This window comes from Rhinopithecus bieti, unplaced genomic scaffold (genome assembly GCF_001698545.2).
Source record: "Rhinopithecus bieti isolate Rb0 unplaced genomic scaffold, ASM169854v2 scaffold_48475, whole genome shotgun sequence".
Lineage (NCBI taxonomy): Eukaryota > Metazoa > Chordata > Mammalia > Primates > Cercopithecidae > Rhinopithecus > Rhinopithecus bieti.
Genome location: NW_016820473.1, coordinates 345,601 through 359,055, shown reverse-complemented (window position 1 = coordinate 359,055; position 13,455 = coordinate 345,601). Strand labels below are relative to the sequence as shown.

General features: G+C 34.1%; 1 pseudogene; it reads left to right on the top strand.

Annotated features, from left to right (window-relative positions):
• Positions 1-3,423: 3,423 nt before the first annotated feature.
• Positions 3,424-4,508, top strand: LOC108520426 (14-3-3 protein zeta/delta-like; annotated as a pseudogene).
• Positions 4,509-13,455: the final 8,947 nt, after the last annotated feature.

Below are 13,455 nucleotides of genomic sequence, written 5' to 3'. Positions count from 1 at the left end.
TATATATATATTCTCTATATATAATACATATATTTTTACATATATATATTTTTTTACAATTCAGAATGAGAAGACTTTCTTGTGATATGGATTCAATTCAGGTGTTATCACTACTGAAGAATATACCTCCGTAGGCACTCATTAAAAGTAAAGTAGTGCAGGGAGGGCATGCTGGCAGAAAGGAGTAGAAAAATGGAAAATGGGGAGGAAGATTAGTGTTCTTAATGTTTGTGATGATACTGGGGCAACAATGAAGGAAGGATAGTGACAGCATCACTCAAAGTGGTGTTTTTTTTTCCCCTTAGAAATGCTTCCCCTATGAGACTTTTTAGTAATTATTGTTTCATTGCAATTTTACTTATTTTCAATTAAAAAGGTAAGATGTAGTCATATAGCTTTAACAAAATAAACACTTCAGAATGAGTTTTAAGCTATAACATTCAGTCAGAAAGTTATTCAATCCCATTTATGATTTTATGTAATGTATTTGAGGTATGATATTTTAAAAAAATCTTACAAATAAAATGTGAATGTACTAATTGAGAATCAAGCAATGTGTTAACAATTTTGTAAAAACTCATATTTCAAAGTCAATATTCCTGCAGAGAATATGAATCATGAGCATAATCATGTTCTTCTTTTGATTTTAATAACATCACAGAACTTTTCCAAAAGAGGCATGGCATTTAAAATTATGTTAGTATAAATGTGCACAACTATCATTTGTCAATTAAAAATAAATTATACCAAAATGAAAATTATATTAGTAGTAGAATCTGCAGACAATAAAAAACATAAATGATATTGACAGTTGAAATATACCATTTCTGCATTTTACCTCTAAGACTGTCTTCTCATACCCCATTTTCTACACACCCCTAACTCCCAGGTTATTATATGTACTCTCCTTAGAATGAAAGAATTTCCTAATATTATAGTATTTTGTTAATATTATGAAAATTCTTACTGTCAAGATAGATTTATTTGGACCAGACTATGAGGCAAGTGGTATAGGGCAGGTTGAGGAGACATTGACTTTGGGAAATGACAAAGACATGAGGGGTATGACAAATATTGATGGCTTAATCAATAGCCTAGAGTGAAGGACACCTATTAATACATGTTAAGGGCAAATGAAAAGTGAGGTGACTGAATGTGCTATTAGGTTGAAATGGAGAGGTCGAGTTACATACAGAGACCCAGGGTTAATAGAAGTTAGCATTAGAGGCTTAAGCTGGGCAGAGAAAATGGACATTCCACGGTTTTGTTTGTTTACGTGTATGTGTGTATGTGTGTGTGTTTGTGTGTGTGAATGTGTTGAGTGTGTGATAATTTATTTCCTGACTTTATCAAGGAGGAATTTAAATCAATTATGAAAACACAGATATTGGGCCCTCTGCCTCTGGCTATGATGGATTAACATGGGCTGAGTGAGGTGCCTGAAGCAAATACAAGACAGAACAAAATACTGTAATCAATGGTAGTTCTTTGAGAAAACCAGTCTCTTACCAGATCGACCAGGAAAAAAGATAGAAAACACAAATTACAAATTAGAAATAAAAGAGATAACATCACAGAAGATTCCATAGCTATTAAAAGTATAATTTCGGCATATTATAAACAATTTTATGCTAATATATTTGACTACATACAGGAAATAGACAAATTATTTACTCAGTCAAGAAAAATAACCCCAAATGTCTTATAGCTATTAAGGAATTTAATTTGCATTCAAAAGTATTAACACAAAGTAAACATCAAGAAATTATACTAAACTTTTAAAGAGGAAATAATACCAATTCTACGTAATTTTCCCTGGAAAACTGAAGAGGATTGAATATTCTACATTTTATTTGATGAGGACAATATTATCATAATACCAAATTTAGAAAAACTTTATAAGAACAAGAAACAACTGCATAATACTTTCCAAAAACATAGATGCAAAAGGGTCAATAAAATTTTAGCAAATGAAATCCAATAATACAGTGGGACATATCATGACCAAATGGAAATTATCCCAGAATAAAAGATGGTTTTTACATTGAAAACTAACTAATGTAATTCACCATATTAGAAAGGCATAAAAGAAAAAAAAAATATATGATCATCCCGGTAGATACATAAAAATGCAATTGACAAGATCCAACCTCCATTTCACCCAAACTCTCAGCAAACCAGGAATATAAATAATGTATGCAATTTGATTGAGGACATCTGCAAAAATCCTGCTTCTAACAGTGTACATACTGATGAAAGACAGTGCTTTTCCCCTGTGATCAGAAACAAATCACTCTCTTACTACTTCTATTCAGCTTTGTACTAGAACTGGTAAGTAAGTTTATTGGGGTTGCAGGAACAAGATCAAGTCACAAAATTAATTGTATTTTAATATACTACCAACAAATATTCACCAATTGAAATTAAAAATGATGTCACTTATTATAGCACTAAAATTATTAAATAATTAGAGATAAATCTGACAATGTGTAAGATATATACATTAAGACTAGAAAATATTAGAGAAATTAAATAAACTATAAATAAATGGATTTATGTCTCATGTTCATAAGCCAGAAGGATAAATATTATGATGTAGATTTTCACCAAATTAATCCATTGATTCACAATCACTATCCTAGCATGAGACTTCTTTTCTTTTGTAGAAATTGGCAAGCTAATTCTAAAATTCATATAGAAATACTAAGGAACTAAATGCAAGCCACAAATTTTTAAAGAACCTTAAAAAAGGAGAAAAAGTGTATGGCAAACACTACCTGATTTCAAGGCTTATTATAAAGCTTGAATTATCAAGAAGAATGGCATCAAGATAGACAAATAACTCAATGGAACAGAAGAGGGAGTCTATAAATAAACTCTCATACACAAAATACTGATTTTTTACAAAGGTACAAAAGCATTTCACTGGAGAAAGAATTGTCATTTTCAAGAAGTGGTTCCAGAATAATTGGATATCTATATGCCAAAAACAAAACAAAACAAGGCAAAAAACATGAGCTCTGATCCATACTCAGATGCTTTGAACCATGTAAAAATGAACACAAAACACATCATAGACTTCAATGTAAAGCCTAGAACTATAAAACTTCTAAAGGTAAACATAAGTCAGTTTGGCTATAGGATTTGGATTTTTTAAAAATCATTTCCTGAGCTAAAATTTCTTCAGGGATTCATAGGCTCTGTTTGGAACTCTCTTCCACAAGGGAAAAGGAGCTGCTATAAAGAACTTAGTGATGAGGAAATAATACAAGTAATATTTCTTTCATAGCACTTTCTTAGACATTTTGCCACAAATTGAAAATAGAAACACAGAGCCTGTGAGCAGCAAGATCTAGGGACAGAGTTTGAGCTTTGCCACTCTCACCATCCAAAGACTGCTGAGCCCCCATTCATCTACCGCCAACCACTTCTGACACAGAACATTCAGTCATGGGTAAAAATATGCCAGTGCAGGAGGCCAAGTGGGCTGAGCAATATGTTGTCATGAAAGACTGCATGATGCCTGTAACTAAGCAAGGAACTGATTTTTTTTTTATTAGGAGAGGAATCTTCTTTCAGTTGCTTATATAAATGTTGCAGGAGCCTGTAGGTCATCTTGGAGCATCATCTCAAGTATTGGGCAAATGACAGAAGCTGCTGAGAAAAACAGCAGATGGCTTGAGAATACAGAGAGAAAATGGAAAGTGATCTAAGAACTATCTGTAAATGATGTACTGTCCCTTTTGGAAGAGTTCTTGATCCCCAAAGCTTCACAAGCACAGAGCAAAATCTATTAAAAGCAAAAGGAGGTTACTTTTGTTATTTGGCTCAGGTTGCTGCTAGTGATGATAAGAAAGGGATTGTGGATCAGTCACAACAAGCACATCAAGAAGCTTTTGAAATCAGAAAAAGGAATTGCAATCAATACATCCTATCAGATTGGGTCTGGACTATCAGCTCTCTGTGTTGTATTGTGAGAATCTGAACTTTCTGGAGAAAGTCTGCTGTCCTGCAAAGACAGCTTTTGATGAAGCCTTTGTTGGACTTCATACATTAAGAGTCATGTAAAGGGCCGGGCGCGGTGGCTCAAGCCTGTAATCCCAGCACTTTGGGAGGCCGAGACGGGCAGATCACGAGGTCAGGAGATCGAGACCATCCTGGCTAACACGGTGAAACCCCGTCTCTACTAAAAAATGCAAAAAACTAGCCGGGCGAGGTGGCGGGCGCCTGTAGTCCCAGCTACTCCGGAGGCTGAGGCAGGAGAATGGCGTAAACCCGGGAGGCGGAGCTTGCAGTGAGCTGAGATCCGGCCACTGCACTCCAGCCTGGGTGACAGAGGGAGACTCCGTCTCAACAACAACAACAACAAGAACAACAACAACAACAACAAAAAAGAGTCATGTAAAGATAGCATGCTAATAATGCAACTACTGAGAAACTACTTGACATTCTGCACATCAGATACCCAAGGAGATGAAGCTGAAGCAGGAGAAGAAGGGGAAAATTAGCTGGCTTCTCAAATTTATCAACTTCATTCTAAAACACAGTGGACCATTTGTCATCCACATGCCCCCCTCCCCCAAAAAAGGTATAGGTTACTTCTATTTGAATTTCTGTTTTTTCATATATGGTTTTTATGTTTGACATTAGAATAGGACCAATTAAGATTTAGGGAGTTATATGTTTTCATCTTTAGGTGGCCAATATGGGGATATGAAATTTTCATATAAGCTATAAATGTTTGATACGGTATTTTGCTAGACTGTGGCCTCACAAGGACCTCTGTTATAACTGCCTCTATGTCTAGGCAAAGGAAAGCACCTATATATTGGTGTGTCCTAACATGGGATAAAAGGGTAATTTGTTCCAGTTTTAGTTGTAGTTGTGCAAACTGTAAGGAAGGAAAAGTTTCCATAACCCTTTTAGGGTTCCTGGCTAGGTCTGAAAGAAAACAAAGACAGATTAATAGGATAAAAGCATAAAATACTTGTTTAATCAAAGTTTTACAAGACATGAGAGGCTTCAAATTGAAGACGCAAAGACTCAAGGAAAAACTGTCCATTTTAATACTTAGATGTGATAAAGAGTAGACAGCCTTGCAGAAATGTAATTTGACAAAAAGGGAGTGATCTAATGCTAATAAACTGAATGGGGAAACAAAGCCAGGCCTGCACGTTTATATTTTTCTTGTGCTTCTACGTGTGGCATTCCTTAAGACTCCTTCTAGAATAAGGGCCTTAGGACCTACTAACAGATAAGGTAGGTCAGGGAATTTCTCGTATGGCTAGCTCTCAAACAGAAAGGCAAGAAAAGGCTAGAATAATATTTTTATATTTTATGTTTGACTTTGCGGGAGAGGATTTCTGGTATCTTTGACCTGCCTTGGGGAGGAGAAATTTCAGGGTCCATGGCCTTAATTGGTAAAGAAAGGGGACCAGGATAAAGAAGAACAGGAGAAGGTCAGAATGATTTTACTTCTGAGCCCCTTTTTTCAGTTCAGCATGCCAAGGCACTGTACTTTGGGAGTGTTCTGAGCCCTAACAGTGGGAGTATTTACAAGGTTGTTGTAGAAATGGGTACCCCATAGGCATAGTATCCGGAACATGTGCATGGGTGGAATGCAGTTTCAATGTGTACACCTTGGACTATAGCTTCGGAAATGTTCCTTTATACAAAGCTGTCACTCAGTTTCCTCTAGAGGAGGGCAGAAATGATTCCTATTCTTTGTAAAGTTATCTGTTGTTTGCTTTCTTTATTTTTCTTTCTTTTTTTTTTTTTTTTTTTGAGATAGTCTTGCTCTGTCACCTAGGCTGGAGTACAATGGCATGATCTCAGCTCACTGCAACCTCCGCCTCCAGGTTCGAGCCATTCTCCTGCCTCAGTCTTCCCAGTAGCTGGGATTACAGGCAACCACCAACACACCTGGCTAATTTTTGTATTTTTAGTAGAGACAGAATTTCACCATGTTGACCAGGCTGGTCTCGAACTCCTGACCTCAAGTGATCTGCCTGCCTCGGCCTCCCAAAGTGCTGGTATTACAGGCATGAGCCACCATGTCCAGACTTATTTTTGCAATTCTTATTTATTTATATTTAAATATTTTAAGCAACCTAACAACAAAAGTACGAATAAAGATGCTGTAAAATGAATTGCTTGATATCCATTACTTTGTGTATATCGAGTGCAGCAGTAAAAGAAAAATCTCATGTGCTCAACTTTTTAAAGGTATTTTGCTTTTGTGAGTTTTAAAATACTTCCCTAACATGAATGTGCTGTAAAACAGTTAAAAGGGAAATAATTTGAGATGATAGCTATTTTGTTTAATGTCTTATGAAATTTTCATGAACAATTTAATCTTAATCATTAAGAACATGTGTAATAAACTGATATAAGTAGAATACAAGATTATGAATAGAAAAAATAGAAATGTGCTCTCCATTTTCTTCAGCTTACTTTATTTTCATTTAATTTTAAGTTAGGAATTTTAAAATATTTTGCCAATATTTAATTTAGAAGGTATTACCATTGTTTTCTCCTGCTTTCAGTGTACACTTTTGAAATGTGACTGATATTAATATGTACTTTTCATCACCCTTTTCCTTTACTGTATTTATTGATTTGTAATACTTTGAAATTTTAGTGATTAATTATAACATAAACAATTTTAGTCCTGCTCATAAATGATCAAAATTTGTCTCTTTTTATTGGTGAGGAGCTGAATGTAAGTATACAATAGAATATCTATAAGCAATAAATACTGGAAGACTAAACCAGTAGAATGTTCAGAGCTTTAGAAAGTACATATGCATTTTCTGCTGAAACTAGAAGTGTGGTAGCAGAAGGAGCTGCTGGAGAGGGCTGGGTCCTGGGGCATCAGTGATTTCATAAGGATCACTGGATCAATCTGGACTCAGAGGAGAAAATGAAAATCCTGTCTTAGACATATGAATTAGTAACCAGAGGCAACCTAGAGATAAAAAGAATGACTGTTTTGGGGCAATAAAGCTAGCGTAATATTTTGGGTGAAAATTTTCTGAACCATGTTTTAAATATTTAAATATTTTTTGATTGATTAGTAGCAACTTGTCTTTGAATACTACGACTTTTTATTTTCTAAGTTATTGGAGGAAGATCTTTGAAATGTATTTGAAGAATCTGATCTAATTTAAGAGGAAATCTGTATCTTATTTTTAATTTATGGGTGAAATATAAATAAATATTGCAAAGTTTTAATAAACCAAAGAGCAACTTTTACTACAGACTAATATTAGATTGACCTTATAGTATTAATTTTATAATGAAATATGTATATATCTGTGAGAGACTGAATATGTAAATGGACAATGACCAGGGCGTAAATAAAAACAGAACTCTGACTCACAACCTCTGTGACAATCAGACCTGGAAGCCAAAAACCACAACCTCTGTAGCAATCAGCTCTTTATGGTCAAAACTTGGTCAATAACTACCAGCATCCCTAATTTTTGCCCTGTTTCTAATTTAGGACTAAACAGAGAAAACAAAAGACTCCTCTATAACCAACATAGGATGCCCTACTTCTGGTTAGCCAGGTTTCAGCTTTCCTATGCCAACAAGCTCCAATCAGAGCATACTCGAAGGCTTCCAATTTCTCTAACTTTTGTACTGCACCCCTTCCAACTGCTTTTGAATCGCTGCAAGATGCAGGTGATGGTGACTGATTCTCTGGCTATAGCAAGCTCTGAATAAATAGCCTTAGATTATTTTCATTTGGATGGTCTTCATTTATTTTCACATCTGGAAATATAAATGTATGGGGTGTCAAAAATTATAAAATCCAAATGTTCTCATTTAAAATTCTTAAATAACAATTTTGTATATAAATCACTCAAAATTAAATAATCTGATGACAGACAGTAAACATTCGGTGAAACTCAGCTAGATGTTGAGAAGCAGTCAATTCTAATTTAAATACTAGCTTTTCAGTCATTCTTGATTTTGAAATATGGATTTTCACACTCATACTTTGAAAAGTAACTAAGATCATCTGAAAATTATTTTAATATATAATTTATATTAGTCCTATAATTAACCCAGGATCATACCTGATTAAAGTTTTATCCAGAAAAGAATTTTGACTTTCAGTTAGTTGGTGAGGAATATTCAATATTGGGATGAGAAATTCAATTATCTTTTCACAGAAGCCAAGATGATTAGAGTTCAGAGAGCCAGAGGCACTCTGCTGTTTCATTTTAACATATAGCTGAACCAATTATATTTTAAAATATTTTTTTCAAGAAAGTGGATCTGCTTTAAAAGCCATAAACTCTCATTACTGCATTCATATTTATAATTTTAAAACAAATTATATTGCTAACTAATACATTAAATGTATTCTGTTAAAATAACAGAAGCCCTTAACTTTATAAATACCTCTCTGGAGTTTTCTCCTGGACCATTATTTAGTTATGTTTAATAAATTATAATAGTTAATGCCATAAAAACTTTTGGGGGGTCTTAAAAGAAGCAACAGAAATGAAAACACCTGGTAATGTACATTTCAATCAGGAAATCCTGGGATATTAGTGGTTTTCATCCCTTTTTAGTCTTCACAATAACAGTAAATGCAAACGCTTATATCAGTAAAAGCTATATTTATGCCTAAAGCCAATGTGTGGTTTTACCTTGAGAATAAATTAGAAATTAAAACAGTTTTGACTAGTTGATGGCAAAACAGCCAATCTTTTTGTCAATTTTATTAAAAACGGAGATCAGTCAAATTTTCCTAGTTTTGTGTGGATAAATTGTTGATTGAATTCTTTACTTTTTCACTGTTTGGTTTGTTCTAATGACTGAAAACAGTGAATATAGTGTTAACAGTAATAGAAACATAATGAAGCAAGAAATATACAAACACACACAAAATGGATTCACATCCATCCATGCTCACTAGCCTGTAAAATTTTCAAATAAATGTTTTGCAGACTGAGCAGTAAGTTTATTTTCCTCATGCCTTCCTTTAATTATATGATTTCTTAGATCTGTAAGTTAGCACTTGCTTCTCCAAAGTCCTCTACTTGACTTAATTATCACTGTGCCCTTGGGAACCCTGAACATTATATTTCAAGCCCAAGGAAATTGATGCCTATCTATAGAGCATACAAAAGGTAACCCGATTTTCTTTTAGGAGTTTGACTTTAAAGCTATATCAATTTGTTATTTAATTGCCACTTGCTAGTTTTTAAGAAATTAATTATCTCATCACTCTTTGGGTTTATAATAGGGATATATTTATTATTCTCATGGATGTGTTGAGTAAACTCATTACAAAGAGTTACAAATTCTATATCCAGGAATCAGGAAATTACTAATGAAATTAATCGATGTCAAAAGTGTATACCATTGATTGAATAGAGAGTTATGATGATAATTCAACTCTGCATAGAGATAAATGTCCACTGAAAATAATCCAAATACTACATTAATGTTTTATTGACTTGTGAAAAAGAATGGAATTATAGTCATGTTCTCTGCTTGTTACAGAGGATATTACTCCGGGATGATTATTTTGATCAGATTAACATTATAATAAAATTAATTAAAAATAACTTATTATGTGGTGATCAACCAGCAAAACGTTACTCAAAAATATCTGCAACAAATACTGTGTGTGACTATAAAAATATTGCTAAGGAGAAATTAATTTGTTTCTTGATCCATAACATTCACAGTGAAAAGAAACCTAATGAAAATGGTTTTGTAATGCGTAATAATGTAATTGATGTCAGGTATCTGATTTCATTTGAACAATTACTTTAAAATAATTTGTAATGAAACTTATTGTAGTAGGATGAATTGTGGTCCCCAAGAAGATATGTGCAAATCCTAATTCTCAGTACCTGTGAATTTGACTTTATTTATTTGACTTTATTTGGAAAACTTTTTTTCTTTTTTTTTTTTTTTTTACCATTTATAATTAAGTTAAGGATGAGAGCATTCTGAATTACCCAGGTGGGCCCTAAATCCAGTGAAATGTGTCTTTATGAGAAATGTGATATAAAGCCACGTGAAGACAGAGGCAGAAATTGGAGCGATTTGTTTGCAAGCACAGACTGCCAAAGATTGCCTGTAACAATCAGAAGCGAGGAGAGGGTTGTGGAACAGATTCTGTCTTAGAGCCTTAAGAAACAACCAATTCTGCCAATACTTTGACTTTGGACTTCTGGCCTCCAGAACTGTGAGAGGATAAAATTCCATTTATTTGTTTTTTCTTTCTCTCTATTTTTTTAAATTCTTTTTTTGAGATGGAATCTCTTTCTGTGGCCCAAGCTGGCATGCAGTGGCACAGTCTTGGCTCACTGCAACCTCCGCCTCCTGGGTTCAAGGGATTCTCTTGGCTAAGCCTCCCAGGTAGCTGGGACTACAGGTGCGTGCCACCATGCCTGGCTAATTTTTTGCATTTTTAGTAGAGAAGGCATTTCACCGTGTTAGTTAGGATAGTCTCAATCTCCTGACCTCGTGATCCACCAGCCTTGAACTCCCGAAGTGCTGGGATTACAGGCCACCACACCCGGCCTATTTTTTTTTTTTTGTGTAGACAGAGTCTCACTCTGTCACCCAGGCTGGAGTGTAGTAATGCCATCTGGGCTCATTGCAACCTCCACCTCCTGGGTTCAAGTGATCCTCCTGCTTCAGCCTGCAGAGTAGTTACAACTACAGGTGTGCACCACCATGCCCCGGATAATTTTGTATTTTTTAGTAAAGATGAGGTTTCACTATTTTGGCCAGGCTGGTCTCGAATTCTTGACCTCCAGTGATCTGCCCACCTTGGCCTCCCAAAGTGCTGGGATTACAGGCATGAGCCACTGTACCAGGCCAGAATTCCATTTATTTTTTAAGCCAGCAAGTTTTGGTAATTGTTAAGGCAACTCTAGTAACCCAAAGTACTTATGCATAAATTAAAATGTCAGAAGATTTAGTAACTCAAACAGAAAAGCAGTTACACCATATTTATTCAACAAAGTTAAATAGAAGATTAACTCAAAGTTATGATCGTCTCTACTTTTAATATCTATCTCTATTCACAGTCTTAAATAAAATTAATTAAATTTGCCACAATTCTTGATTTCATGTTATGTTCCAACACCATTGAAGATAAAGGAATAATATAAATGGACATAGTAAAGTCAAAATATATTAGCAGAAACTGATTAAGAAATGAAAATTAACTTAGAAACCAACCACTTAATATGTCTAGGGAAAATTCTTCCTTAAACCTAAATATTTGGAGGAGAATTGACTTGGGAAATCTGTAAATGCTTAAGCAGAACATGAAAGATCTTAACCAAATAATGCTAGCAGATGTGATTTTAAATAGCCAACAATCACCACAACAATCTTTATGCACAAAGTTTTTCTATGCCTCAGTTAATGATTGTTTATATAGTTAGGAATTTCATCATCTATGCAAAAGTTATTTTAAATCAAATCAAAGGAATCTAACATGCCCTTGGAAGATGTTTTTATGTCCCAAATTAGGCTGACTCACAGAAAAATGCTACAAAATATCTATTTAAACTTACCAAATTTATTTACTTAAAAGATCAGCTAACTGATATAATTTAGTTCAGATACTTAAACTTCCTAAAATTTATTTTGGGACAGAAATGAGTGTATTTTCTACTCAAATTATACAAAATATATATACTGTCATTGCCAACTATTATCAGAATAAATGTATCCATCTAAATGCCAGAATTTTTAATCCTTCATAACTTTATAGAAGATAGAATTCTCATTAAACAAACATAACATGGCATTGAGCCAAGGGAATGAAGAGATTTGAAATCTTACTATGGATAAATGTCTAATTAATCATTGTTGACTAATTAATTCAGCCCTTTTATTTCTAGTCTAAGCTTTTCTAAGTTGATATTTTACAACATATAATAAATGGCGTTTCAGAAATATATTTTGAAAGATATTGCGTCAAAGTAAACGTTATCTCCTGATGAGATTTTTAATTAATTAGAGAGAAGTTCAATAGAGCTGTAATAGGAAAAAAAAAGTTGTAAATATGTTCGGTAATGCTACAATTTGTTTTGATATGCTACTGAATAAAACAAGTTTGTAAGGTAATAATTAAATATGTTTTAGTAACTGAAGTTTTCATTTCTGAAAACATGTATTTGGCTTATTCTGTAAAATGTTTATTGCAGATGGAAGTAAGTATGTAGGGAATGTATCAGAGACATGTGGTTTAGTGGTCTATTCATTCTGGGTTTGATTCCTTGCTCTAAATTCTACAGTATTGAATGAACTAACATAAGTAAGGTATAGCACATATAGATAAAGTACATAAATACTCATTAAATGCTACTTATTGCTGCACTGGAAATTTTATATCTTCTTCATTCATCTTTATCAGATCTAAAATGTTTTTTGGTTAGTATCCATCCTCTCATCTTAGTAACTATCCTTACATCTTTATATCTGAAATAAATTTGAAGACCTTAGTAGATTTTAACAAACATATTGAATATTGAAAATGTATCTCTTTTATCATGTTTATTAATTAGAAAAGTGGCATGGATACACATTGATTTTTGAAAATGTGTATCTTTAATCATATTTATTACTTGGAAAAGTGGCATGGAATAGAGTTCAAGTGTGTTTTTATATGATGAGATAAATATAGCCGGCTATTTCGATATTTTTCTGAGTAAGGTTCAGGATATGGCTATTTATGAACACTTTGTCTTAAGTTTCCTGTCCTCCTCAATTCCATTAACCTTCACCTTCATGCTATTTGAACTACCCAACCCTAAGACTACATATTGGATACTGTCATTATTTAGAATTGTTGGTCAGATGCTGTGGCTCCAGCCTGTAGTCCCAGTATTTTGGGAGGCAGAGGCAGGTGGATGGCTTGAGTCCAGGAGTTTGAGACCAGCCTGGGCAACATGGCAAAATGCAGTCTCTACAAAAAATACAAAATGGGCATGATAGTGCATGCTTGAGGTGGGAGGATCCCTTGAGCCTGAGAGGTGGAGGTTGTGGTGAGCCAAGATACCTCCTGATGATACAGTGTCCAATTTGACTACCACTTTTACTCCTGTGTCTCTACTTAACCAAATCTTTGATTTCCTGGAGATTACTAAGGCCTTGATCAATCACATACTTTATTTATTTTTACTGATTTCTTGGGCCCCTCTGTCTTCGCTTAATCCTCATTTTAAAGTTTATCCTATGGTTAACATTATCAAGACTATTTTGACTGCAATCAATAGAAAAATGATTCAATCTAATTAGGGCAAAAACAGTGAAGGGATAACTATTGGAAGGGCAGGAGTTTAGCTGATCCCCATGGCGCACTGGAAAGGGATGGTTCATTCCGTAAATGTTACTGAATTGGTTAACCAGGCAGAAAACAAAAATATTTGATTTTTTCCATACACAAAATAAACTGAAGATCTA